A 13,058-nucleotide genomic window follows, 5' to 3' on the forward strand; every position below is an offset into this window, starting at 1 on the left:
ATAGTGACATCCTAACATCTTTTTTCCTATACCACTCCCTTTCACCGGAATGATGTCTATTCAAAAGAACTAAAAGAGACTGATTAGGTTGCAAGACAGTGGTCTAAGGTCACCCAATGTTGGAAACTGGGATTGAAAAGCTAGGACTTCTGGAACCTGGGTTTTGGACCCCCAAACAGACTGTCTAGTCACCACTGGTACCATGCTTCAGTTTTCAAAACACTCTACTCTTTATTATTAAACTCCAACATGTTGTCTATCCTTAACACGTACTTCAAGGCTTCAAAGCACATACATTTCGGTAATCCTTGAGTGTCAGTCAGGTGCAAAAAATGGCACTCAGACTTTTTGAGGTGCTCACAAATGGAGAGTCTTTAGGCACAAAATGCACCTGGCGCCCTGCTAATTTCAAACCCTGAGGCCACCCAGTGAGCCCCGTCGCCGAGGGAATTGGACCATGTCTTAATTTGGTTTCAGTTCTTTGCATGATGTGGGGTTATGCTGTGGTCATGAGAAGTTTCCTGAGGCCTAATGGATCTTTCAGTGTCTTCCAGTGGGAAACAATGGGGAAATGGCAATACTGATTATGCATGTTTATTTGATTGGAATCTGTGTGGAAATGTACCTCCTTTTAATCCAGTATGGATGAATAGGAAACTAATACAAGTACTTTAGTATTATCCCTGAAATGGCCATGTTCATATTTTAGATGGAAAATATTTCTCAGTTTCCTGTGCTCCATAAGATGGGAAACTTGTCAAGGCAAAGTAAATGCCTCGCAAATCAGAAAAGACTACAGCAATATCTGGTTGAATTAGAAACTTCAGAGCACATCTAAGTGTGAGTATCCCCCCCATCCTATCTTGATACATTTGTATATATTAATACACTTTTTAAAAATTATACCAAACTTTAAAATCTTTTCATTTGTGTTTTTATCCTGCAGTTTTGTTTCAAAGAATCCATGCTACTAAAGCACCCCAATCAGAATCTTACAGGGCAGCACGAAACCACCTGAAGATCAGGTAACCTGAAAATGGAGTGAAGATGCATATTGTTGAGTGGGTTTTAAGCATCATTGCAAGATGCCAAAATAGGTGCAATGTGCTTTAAAGAGGCAGCTGTTTTGCAGTAAGAAACTGACCCATTTATAACAGCCAAGGACATAACTGCAAAATCAAGATCTCTGTGTTTATGGCTGCTTATAGCCTCCATCAGTGCTGATTGCTCTGATTGATACTTTCCTGCCAGAAGAAAATTGGGGTGCCTAATAATGATGATTAATGTACAATTGAGTCATATTCTGACACTTCATATACAAAGTTCACTCAGGTTACATTTGTTCATTTTTTAGGTTTAAATAGAAACACTGATGATACTGTCACAAGATGAACACTAATCAGGCACATTGATGACAACTATTCTGTAGTGCAAAGCAGCTTTAGGAAATGTCTTTTTATTTATTTTATTGATTGATTGGTTTTATATACTGCCCTGTACCTGGAGATATAGAGGTTGATATTTGTTTCACATTAGTTTAGAAGCTGATATTTGGTTCATAAGCACTCACAGTATTCTGGGTATTTTCATATGGCACTATAACTAACCAATTAAAGAGGTAGGATATTGGTAACTCTCTCTGAGAACTTTATGCTGAAAGCTCAGTAAATCTCTAAACAACAACAACAGTAAAACCCAGCTGGATCTATATAGTGAAAGCCTTAGAATGCTCGCACAGAGGGACTTTCCCATCCCTTCCTCTCCTCTGCAGCCCCTTTGGCTTCTGAAAAAGTTCTCCGGGGTCGAGGAGTCTTCCAGAAAAGTGTGGGTTGGGGTGCAGGGACTGGAGTGGGGAGTGGGGATTTGACTGTACTTGTATAGAGGTTCTTCTTTGAGTGTCTTTACACTTGTGCTTCTCTGGATCCAACCCATAAATAGTCCTAACATTGTTGTTTCCTTCAGTTGTGTTAAATATGCCTTATTTTTTGTTTCGTACAGTTTCTTGCAAAACAGGCTCTACGTATACTTATAACATGTATATGAGTTCCCTGTATTAATAAAATATTTTGCTGAATGTAACTGTATTCGGTGCTTTATTTTGGAAATACATTATTGACTCTTGTATTTTGGTATTTGATATGCTTCCTGGTGAAAGTATTTGGATTTGAAATAGTTCAATGGAGGTTGTCATTCAGAGCCTCCTGACACATTTAATAAAATTATTTGAATCTCAAACAGGATGCTTTTGAAAATTATATTTTGTGGGTAGCAAGGCATAAATGCTAACTTTTTTTCTCTAGCAAAAAAATACCTTTCAGAAATCTTATCACCTATGTTTCAGTTGGAGTTTTATGCCCTTGGCTTTGTCCCTTTCTTCTAACTTATTCCCTTTTCTGGTGTGATTTTATTGTAATCTGCTCTTCTTGTCTCTTTCCCCCATGAAGTATAGGAAACCTAGTTAAGCAAGTTAAATTTCTAGAACCCTAGTAGCACATAGAGAACTCATTGCAGTTTAACGAATGTTCTGACACACCATACAGAAACATAGCCTCGCTCTCTTGTTACATTAATCTTGGTACTAATTCTTTCCTTGTATTTAAGTAGGCAACATTTATTACAGAATAGAGTAAAATCAACTACACCTTCAAGAGTTCATACACCTCCAGAGTGGCATGTCATTGATTGCCAGCAGTACCATTCTGTGGCTTACTTTGAACAAAGTAATATCTGCATAATAAAAACGGCACAAATCAGACACAACAAATCACAACACAGAAAAACAAACAGATGAACATCTCATACTCCCACGACCTTATGTTTCTTATCTCAAAAAAAGTGGGTGGGAGACAGGGAGAGTGAAATACTAAAATTTCTGGTGGCTTGAATCATGTCCTAAATTGATGAAAATTCACTCACGTATGATGTCACACAAACGGAGCACTAACCAGCAAGGATTGGGTATACCTGGATCTATCTTTATTGATGGAGCTGTTGTTACTTTAGGTCTTGGACACGGGTGGCACTGTGGTCTAAACCTCTTGGGCTTTCTGATTGCAAGGTCAGCAGTTCGAATTCACCCAATGGGGTGAGCACCCGTTGCTCTGACCCAGCTCCTGCCAACATAGCAGTTCAAAAGCATACCAGTGTGAGTAGATAAATAGGTACCACTGCAGCAGGAAGGTAAACGGTGTTTCTGTGCGCTCTAGCACTTGTCATGGTTCTCCATGCACCAGAAGTGGTTTTGTCATGATGGCCACATGACCTGGAAAGCTGTCTATGGACAAATGCTGGCTCCCTTGGCCTGAAAGTGGAGACAAGCGCTGTGCCCCATAATCGAATTTGTCTGGACTTAACCATCCAGGGGTCCTTTACCTTTTACCTTTACCTTAGGTCTTGTTTACTTAACTTTGCTTTCAGTATGCATTGACTTTTTAATATCTTACCTTTCCAAGCAGTTTTTCTCTCTGGCCATCTGTGTATGTATACATTCTCAATAATTTTCACTATACTTCATATGTGAAGTAAGAGCCACTCTTGCCTACAAAAGCTCCTGACATGATAACCATTAGCTTTTATGGGTTACATCTCCTATGGGTTACATGTACCATGGCTGACACCCTGAGGTGTTTTTTGTACCATCTAGTTTAGCTCTCAGATTACCTTTAACTTCACCATTGTTCTTTTGTCCTGGCTGTTATTCCAACAGCAAGTGAAGTTCTCCAGCCTCCCTTGAGTTGCAAGAGAGCTTTGCTCTGCAGCAGGGAAGAGACAGCACGTTCTTGACGAGGCAGAGAAACAGTGCATAGCTTGGGCTGTTGGCCTGTGATCAGGACAGAAGGGAACATAGTATACACCTCCTCTGGCATAAGAGGACTGCACCTCCGCAGAATTTGTGGAGACGCAACTCTTGCTTTATGACCAGTGGCTTAACATTCCCCAGAAACCCATCTAGCAAATGAGACCAATACAGTGGTACCTCGGGTTAAGTACTTAATTCGTTCCGGAGGTCCGTACTTAACCTGAAACTCTTCTTAACCTGAAGCCCCACTTTAGCTAATGGGGCCTCCTGCTGCCGCTGCTCCGCCGGAGCACAATTTCTTTTCTCATCCTGAAGCAAAGTTCTTAACCTGAAGCACTATTTCTGGGTTAGCAGAGTCTGTAACCTGAAGCGTATGTAACCCGAGGTGCCACTGTATAATAATCTTGTGAGCTGGACATTTCTGAGTGTTTTTTTTTTTTTTTTAAGGTTAAGCTTGCATTTCATCAAACCATAAGAATCAAATAAAAATGTTTTGAAAGACATAGGGCATGACACTAGTGTTTTGTGGCTTTATAAGGCGGCAGCATGTCAAATTTATAAATTGTGTGGCTGATCTTTCAAAAGTTGAACTGCACCAGTGGTTTTCAAATAGTGTGCTGTGGCACCCTGGGGTGCCTTGAAAGATGGTCAGGGGTGCTACGGGCAACACTGGCCTCTGCCCCACTGTCCTTCCCTGCCTCCTTGGATTCCCTCTTGGATCTCTGCCTCCCAATGCCTTACAAACTATTTGTTGCAGCAGCCCTGGCTACAAGCTCCCCAGGGAAATGGTGCCTCTGGGTCTGACCAGGGGTTGCTTCCTAGGTCCCTGTGGGGCAGTGTGATGAGGCATCTCTCTTTGGGGCGGGGGGCCAGCTTAGAGATCAGGGGCAGAAGCTGCAGCTGCCCAAAAGAGTCCCAAGGAGAGGGAAGAAGAGAGGACGCTGAGGGAACACACCGCAAGGGAGGGTGTTTGAAAAAGGATGAAAGGCTGTCAGCTCTGCAGGCAGGGGGTGACATAGCTGGGCTTCTGAGCCCCACAGGGATGCCGCAGAAAGAGTGTAGTTGGTTAAGGGAGCCGTGGACTCAAAAAGGTTGAAAGCCTCGGAGCTACACCATCATGCTGCATTTTTAAAAGGCATCTTATGCCTGAAGGTGCCATAGCACCTGATATGTCACTCAAGTGCTGTCTTGCAGTATGCTGCTACTAAAACCCAGGATCTCCAGAGGGGGAACAGTGTTCTTTGTTTTTCTGCAGAAGACTAGGTCTTGCAGCACCTTAAATTTATGGGGTAAGCTTTCATGGAATAGAGTCCTTTATCAGGTACATGAAGTGTTGCCCTAAAGGTGGGTAAAGGCAAAGGTACCCCTGACCGTTAGGTCCAGTCGCGAATGACTCGGGGGTTGCGCACTCATCTCACTTTACTGGCCGAGGGAGCCGGCGTACAGCTTCCAGGTCATGTGGCCAGCATGATTAATCCGCTTCTGGCGAACCAGAGCAGTGCACGGAAACGCCGTTTACCTTCCTTCCTATTTATCTACTTGCACTTTGACGTACTTTCAAACTGCTAGGTTGGCAGGAGCCGGGACCGAGTAACAGGAGCTCACCCCGTCATGGGGATTCGAACCACCGACCTTCTGATCGGCAAGCCCTAGGCTCAGTGGTTTAGACCACAGCACCACCCGCATCCCACGTCCTAAAGGTAGCAAGCATTTAAAAAGTGATTGGGACACCCCTTCTCTTTATGATGAGCTAACGTGAAGACTAAGTGAAATAATTGTGCTACATATCCTCTATATATGCTAAATGTGAAGAGTATTCACATTGCTTCGTTGGTGTTAAAATATTTTTTTTCTTTTCTGTTATGCAAAGAAAATGCTGGCAAGTTTCTATAGATTCCTAGTAATTTCCCTACGTTTTGTTGTTGTTATTAGCTCAAAACTGCATATTTAAAAAGAGGCAGAGGCACTAGTCCCCAGACAGGCGGCTATGGATCTGTGTCTTCTAAACTACAGCAGTTTATCAGATTAAAATATGGCATTCTCTTCTTCTTTGTGAGTTGAAAATTTTTATTTCTCCTATATTATAAAACAGTGGAGCTTTTTGTTTAGGCAGGAAAAATTGCTTACAGTTAAAATCAAGCACAGGAACAATTCAGCTGGAAATAGGAAGACCTATACAGTTATGCACATGTGAAATAAAGATCTCGTGGTAGCTGCATTGCAGTAATTTTGTTGCAGTGGTCCATGTTGACCCAAATGGTTAGATACCATTTCTTATTCCTGTGGCTTAATTGTAGGGTCTAGATCCGTTTTAGCTTTTCATTCCTCCCCACCTGTCCTTCACAGCAACAGAAGTGTGTATTTACAGAAAATGACATTTTAATCACTAATGGTGTCCATAGCTGGTATTCAGTACTTCAGCACCCTACAGGATATTATAAAATGATGATAATCATACCTCAAATTTATGTAGTGTTTCTTGAGCATTCAAATAACTTCACCTTCCAAATTTCAGCAATCCTTATAACTGATACAGTATTTTTATCATTGCCATATTGCAGATACAGGGCTGAGAATAAGCTTGGTTCAGACATAACTGAGCCATGGTTTGTTTAACAAACCAGAAGTTAGCAATGAGTTAACCCACAGGTGATCAAACAAAACTATGACTAGCTTGGTTTGTTTCCCAGCTGCTCTTGTCTCCAACATACCTTTGTATATGATCACGTGTATATGTATGTGTGTGTGTGAGTATTGCTATTGTTTAATTGTTTTCAAACATTGCTTTTTAAATACATTTAAATACAGTAATCTAGTTTAGTTGTTAGCCACATTGAATCCCTGTTTGGAAAAAAAGCATGCTATAAATCAATATGATATTTTGTAGTTTCTGGGGTGAGGTGGTCAAACTATGGTTAGGGAAATGCTGGATTCAGATGTAATATTAAGCCATAGTGAAAGTAAGCCAGGTTTGTAAGCCAGACACAAACCATGGTTTTAGATTGTGGGTTTTTTTGCAGTAGACAAACCATAGTTAACCTGCAGGGCAGGGTTTGCACATAAAACTAAGCCATGGTTTAATAAACCACAGCTTGATTTGTCTAAAGTTATCTACTAGAAGTGATGTCTGTCACTGTGCTACAGCAGCTGCCTCTCTACTCTCCCACAGTCTACACTATCATATACTTTTTCCTTCCAAACCATAAACAGGCACTGGCCACAGCTCATTCTCTCAACTGCTTTCAAAGAATGCCTAGAGAAGATCTTGATGAGTAGTTATGGAGCCAGCTGCTTCATGCTCTGGGCCCTCTGGACTTTTTTGACTGCTTCTGTTGGAACAAAAGTGTTTTACCAGCTGTGTGAGCACTTTACGGACAGAGATATGGTTTGCTCTCCTTGTAACTCCTAAATTCATCAGGGTGGATTCTCAAATATCTCCTTTACCAGAGCAACATAACAACATTCAAATGAGAATTCCTCCAGTAACTCCAGTATTTCTTGGGCTTTGACTGTTTCTAAGTAACTGATGCTTGTGTTAACCAAAAGTAGCAAGACAAGCAATTATGTGAAATATAGGGGAATGGTGTGGGAAAGATGGAGGGGTGGTTTAGACAAAGCTTCTGGGCAAAAAGATCACCTTTTGTGTCTGGTATTTATAGCCATATGCATGGAAATTGCATCAAAACGAGGTGTAAATTTCCCTTATTTATCTCAATAGAGTGTTAATGGTAAGGCTTAGTTGTCACAATTTAAATGCTAATGCTCTAAGACAGTGGCCCATCTTGAGTCACTGGATTGTGGCTGTAAATCACCCAGTGGAGACTTTGCTGTGAACTTTTGAAACTGATAGATGTAGAAGCTAAGGGTTGTGCATGAAGGTGATATTCTACTGATGTTCTTAAATTTCTTCTATAGAACAAAGACCTGTCGAGGCTTGCACAATTTTTGGTCTGAGTCTGAAGTATCTCACACTCCTTTTGTGTTAAGGAGAGGCTACCCAGATCCTAGTTTGGTATAGTCTTTGTAAAGGAAAGCTGTCAGGCTAACATTGTACCTTAGAAAAAACGAAGATGAACACCTTAAAGATGCACAAGTTAGGGCATCAGCTCAGGGTTGGAGACTAAAAATGTAAAGACATGGAAGAAAATGGTGTGGGGTTTCTCCAAAGCTAGTCCCCCCCCCGTCCCCCCAAATTGAAAAATGGGGTGTGTGTGAAATATTTTATTTTCATTTTACATGAATAAAATATTTAAGAGCAGGTGACCATGTACTTAACTCCTCAAAATTATTGTTACTCTTTCAAAACAAAGAACATAAAAACCTGGGTAACTGGAAGATTGCTATGTAAGTACAGTATCAGATCATTACAGTTCCTGTACACTGAGGACAATCAAGTCTCAAATGCAAGCGCAAAATACATTTCTGCCGCAAGGGCACACTGCCATTGTCACAAGAGAAGTTGCGTCTTCATCTTGTTACCACACAGTGGGTGGATCTGTCTCTGTCCCCTTGGCTTGACTGGGCCTCAAGAGAACTGGGAGTAGGGGAATGTACAGAGCAACAGAAATTTGTTGCCGCTGCAAATCTGTTGGATCCAAGATTCAAAGGCAGAAATGTAAGTGATGATAGCACTGCTACTGCATTTGACTGGATTACAAAACAAGCAGAACACTTAGGACCAGATGTGCTTTCAAATGTTGCAGAATCCAGAACATCTTTAGTTACTTAGCACAGGAATGCAGACTGGGATTCTGTCAAACCCATCCCTCCTGCAACATGGTTGCAAGACTTTCCGCAGCACAACCTCTGACCCCTCTTGCTTCTCGCCTACTTTGTAACCCTCCATCTTTTGCAGCATGTAGAAGAAAGTGGTCTATGCTTGGAAATACACCAAATCAATAAATAAACGGACACATGAAAGGGTAGAGCAAGTCTGGGGGAACCTTTGGGCCTCCAGATGTTGTTGAACTTACAACTCCCATTAGCCCCAGCAAGCATTGTCAATGGCCAGGCATGATGGGAGCTGTAGTTCAGCAGCAGCTGGAGGGACAAAGGTTCCCCACACCTGGGGTTAAGAAACTTGTTTCAATCTGGACATACCCCCAGTTTTCAGGTCCATTATAAATCCAATGACAAATATAAACAACTGATCTTGACAGCTGGAAAAAAAAGATAATGATTGAATTTCATGTCGTATTCATTGCCTTTTGGTCCTCTCCTCCCTGCCACTCTTTTTCTCAGCTTTTTATAAATGGAATTACTAAGTGCTTTATGTCTGCTTGACACAGGAGGGCTGAAATATTTTTTCAGAAGACGTAATTTGTTTTACTGTACTGAAACTGGCAAAAGCAAAAGGGATGCTAGGTTCCTTATAGTTCAGCAGGTTGTAACACCGTTAGTAACAAAAATAAATTCAGCTTGTAATTATTGCCTTAATAAACTGTACTTTTAATAAACCAAAGATGATAATTTTATGGGAAACCAAATTGCAGATAATACGTTTTACGTTCCTAAAGCAACAAAGTCATTTCCAGTAAAGGGTGCTAAAAAAAAGGAGTACTGCATATTTTCCCCTTTCCTCCAAAGTTTCTGTTCTTCCTGGTGGGGGTTGGTTTGGTTTTAATTTTGCATCTTTACTTGGGGCTTTCCTTTGGCTGCCCCCCCCCCCAAGGCCACATTTCACTGACCCTGCTTCAGACTTTCTTTGAGTGTCTTTGACTGGCTGGAATGTGCCCTTGAGCGCTGAATTGAAGGATAGAGAGGCATGTGTGAGTATGTGTAGAAACTAGCCCACTGTAGAAAGGTAAAGATTTGTACAGAAAGCAACATGGTCCTTGGGACTGACAAAGGTCCACTCCTCCCATAAGCCTTTGTGGACTATCTTGAATTGCAGATAGATAGACAGACAGACAGACAGACAGATAGATAGATAGATCATACATACATACATACATACATGGCACACACATCCATACATGGTTTTTGTAGGGGGAGGTTTTGTTTACAATGAGTTCATAGGGAAATGACAGTGCAGCAAAGTACTTAATAGTGGCAATTCACAAAACAGTTCTTAACACAGACATCCTGACATTGGTAAGCCAATTAACATATATAATGTGCTAAAAATCCTTTGCAAAAAGGATAGAGTTGAATCCTTCGAAGTGTTGTACTTCAGTGGTTTTGTGTCCCAGTTTTCCTTTGAACCTCCTTTACTCCAAGATCACTTTACAGAGTGTCCTGGGAATCTGAAATGGTCCTCCGCTGGCTTCGAATAGTGTCATTTCTACTGTCAGACTCATGCCCATTTATTATTTTGTGTGGAGGCAGGCCTGTTTTGTCCTATGTGGAATGCAGAAAGACATTGCTGCAGATGATGGCATATATCACCTTGGAAAGATGGATCAGGTGAATGAATCCCTGATGTCGATGGCAGCATTAGGTTGTGCTCTAGTGTTACCAGAGTGGATGGGGCGGGGGGGCAGAGCTGGCGATATGGATGTAGCACCAGGCAGAGGCATAGGAAGGTCAGGTGGTACCCGGTGCAGAAAATTTCTTGTCACCCCCCACACATTGATGATGATGATGATGATGATGATGATTATTATTATTATTATTATTTTGCCTGCAAAAATGGTTTTACGTTATTTCATATTTTCTTCCAAAGGAATGTGGATTCTGGGCCTCTGATAACAAGTAGGCAACTATGGACAGATACTTAAATCTACAGGATGGACTGTGTTTTGGCTTGTGTTATTTTATTTATATTTATTGTTTATTTATTTAATAAAATTTATTTTTAAAAACATGCAAAGTGGTTTAAAGGTAAAGGTAAAGGTACCCCTGCCCGTACGGACCAGTCGTGTCCGACTCTAGGGTTGTGCGCCCATCTCACTTAAGAGGCCGGGGGCCAGTGCTGTCCGAAGACACTTCCGGGTCACGTGGCCAGCGTGACGAAGCTGCTCTGGCGAGCCAGCACCAGCGCAGCACACGGAAACGCCGTTTACCTTCCCGCTAGAAAGTGGTACCTATTTATCTACTTGCACTTAGGGGTGCTTTCGAACTGCTAGGTGGGCAGGAGCTGGGACCGAAAGACGGGAGCTCACCCCGCCGCGGGGATTCGAACCGCCGACCATATGATCGGCAAGTCCTAGGCACTGAGGTTTTACCCACAGCGCCACCCGCTGTATGTCCGCAAAGTGGTTTACCAAAACAAAAAAACACCCACAGCAGTAAAATCAAGAAAAATCAGCTGCGTGCAGGGCAAAGGCAAGGCAAGGCCTAATCTACTCGGCCTAGTCTCATTTTCTTCACATAGGTCGACTTTCCAGGACCTGGGAAGCCCAGCGGAGGGTAGGGCAGTAGGGTCGTTCATAAAAAACTTTTTTTGTTAAATGCCTGCTCCAAAGGTCTTATCTTACTAAACTAGGGATTATATAGCTATATCTGAAATTTCATGCATATCAGTTAATATCTTGACCCTGCTCCACTGAATTGAAATTTCAGCCTTCACGACATAGGAAAACGGCCAAGTAAACAGCTATTTTCGTGGAGGAGGGTCAAGATATTAACTGATATGCATGAAATTTCAGATATAGCTATATAATCCCTAGTGTAGTAAGCTAAGACCTTCGGAGGAGGCATATTTTTTTTTTTAAAAAAAGGTTTTAATGAACCGCTCTAGTAGGGCAGTAATTGTTCCTTGACATTATGGCACCTGGGGCAGCCCCCCGACCCCCCTTTCCTATGCCCCTGGCACCAGGAGGTGGGGGTACTGCAGGTGTCGTGGGAAATGGGTGAAAAATGCCCTCGCTGCTCCTCTGCTGGCAGGTTCCTCTGCTGGATTCTCAGTCCTGTCTGTGAGTGAAAGAAGTCCTTCAGTTAGTGGCTGGCCAACTCCCAAGAGACTGCAATCTACTCACCAAGTTAAAAACTGGCAGTGATCTACTCCTTTTGGGGGGTTCAGGTCAAAGTTGCTGAGCTTTTTTTAGGGAGGAGGAAAGCCCAGTGATCTAGATCACAATCTACCTGTTGGACATGCCTAACCTAGTTAGGATCCAAATAATATATTAGATTCTTTATCTTTTTCTTAAGGGTACCTGGTACAAAAGTTTTGGGGGTATTCTTTTCCTTCTGACAGAAATGTGGGCTATTGTAGACCTTATTGATAATAAAACATAATGCTAGAGACTGGGAAGATCTGGTCTCCATCCAGAACCTTAGGAAAATGGTCAAAGGCCTGGAAACGATGCCTTATGAGGAACATCTAAGGGAGCTGGGCATGTTAAGCCTGGAGAAGAGGAGGTTAAGGGGTGATATGATAGCCATGTTCAAATATATAAAAGGATGTCACATAGAGGAGGGAGAAAGGTTGTTTTCTGCTGCTCCAGAGAAGCGGACATGGAGCAATGGTTCCAAACTACAAGAAAAAAGATTCCACCTAAACATTAGGAAGAACTTCCTGACAGTAAGAGCTGTTTGACAGTGGAATTTGCTGCCAAGGAGTGTGGTGGAGTCTCCTTCTTTGGAGGTCTTTAAGCAGAGGCTTGACAACCATATGTCAGGAGTGCTCTGATGGTGTTTCCTGCTTGGCAGGGGGTTGGACTCGATGGCCCTTGTGGTCTCTTCCAACTCTATGATTCTATGATTCTAAGTTGCATATGCAGTTTTAATTCTATGACACTAGTCTTTGTTTGGGATCGGGTAGAAGAGGGTTGACCTGTGACAGAAGTCCTACAAGGCACACAACACTAGTCTTAGGTATTTCATCTCAGGATTGTGGCCAAGCCATTCATTGCAGTGGTAAATGCAGCAGAAGAACGGTCATGCGTTTTAGGAGGAAGCAGAAATAGTTTTTAATAAATTGTGAAATGAATTCTTCTATAAATTTATTTTTTTAAGTCCACATTGCACCATTTGTTCATAAACTACACTTCTGAAATTGAAGTCTGTTGGATTTTTCTGTTTGTGAACCAAGTGAGCGATAAGCAGGGTGTGGGGGGACGGACCATTTGTATCAATTCTCTAAATTAAGTAACTGAAATTCCTATTCCACAGCAGCAAGGTTATAAGAAAGCTTTCTCTTTCTGTAAGATGTAGCTACCTCTTCTTTGGAGCTGATTTTTTTTGGGTGCCATTTAAATAACAATATATCTGCAACACTGAGCACATTTTATGATATTGTGGCACAATAACTCACACTTAAATGTCAATAGAGACACTTGAGAGAACCTACAAGGTTCAATAACTTCTGGTGTGGTTT

At 41.9% G+C, this 13,058-nt stretch overlaps 1 protein-coding gene across 4 annotated transcripts in view; it reads left to right on the plus strand.

Annotated features, from left to right (window-relative positions):
* Positions 1–13,058, plus strand: part of CBX5 (chromobox 5) — a 55,271-nt gene that overhangs the window by 10,738 nt on the left and 31,475 nt on the right. Inside the window, exons 2-3 of one of the 4 annotated variants that reach the window (XM_081849083.1) lie at positions 710–840; positions 947–1,025. The exons of 2 other annotated variants lie outside the window; for them this stretch is intronic. The gene's annotated coding sequence lies outside the window, so the exon portion shown is untranslated. The remainder of the gene's footprint in view (positions 1–709; positions 841–946; positions 1,026–13,058) is intronic. One more of the 4 variants, XM_081849084.1, reaches the window with a different exon arrangement.

Source organism: Podarcis erhardii (genome assembly GCF_964252035.2).
Source record: "Podarcis erhardii genome assembly, chromosome: 2".
Taxonomy (NCBI): domain Eukaryota; kingdom Metazoa; phylum Chordata; class Lepidosauria; order Squamata; family Lacertidae; genus Podarcis; species Podarcis erhardii.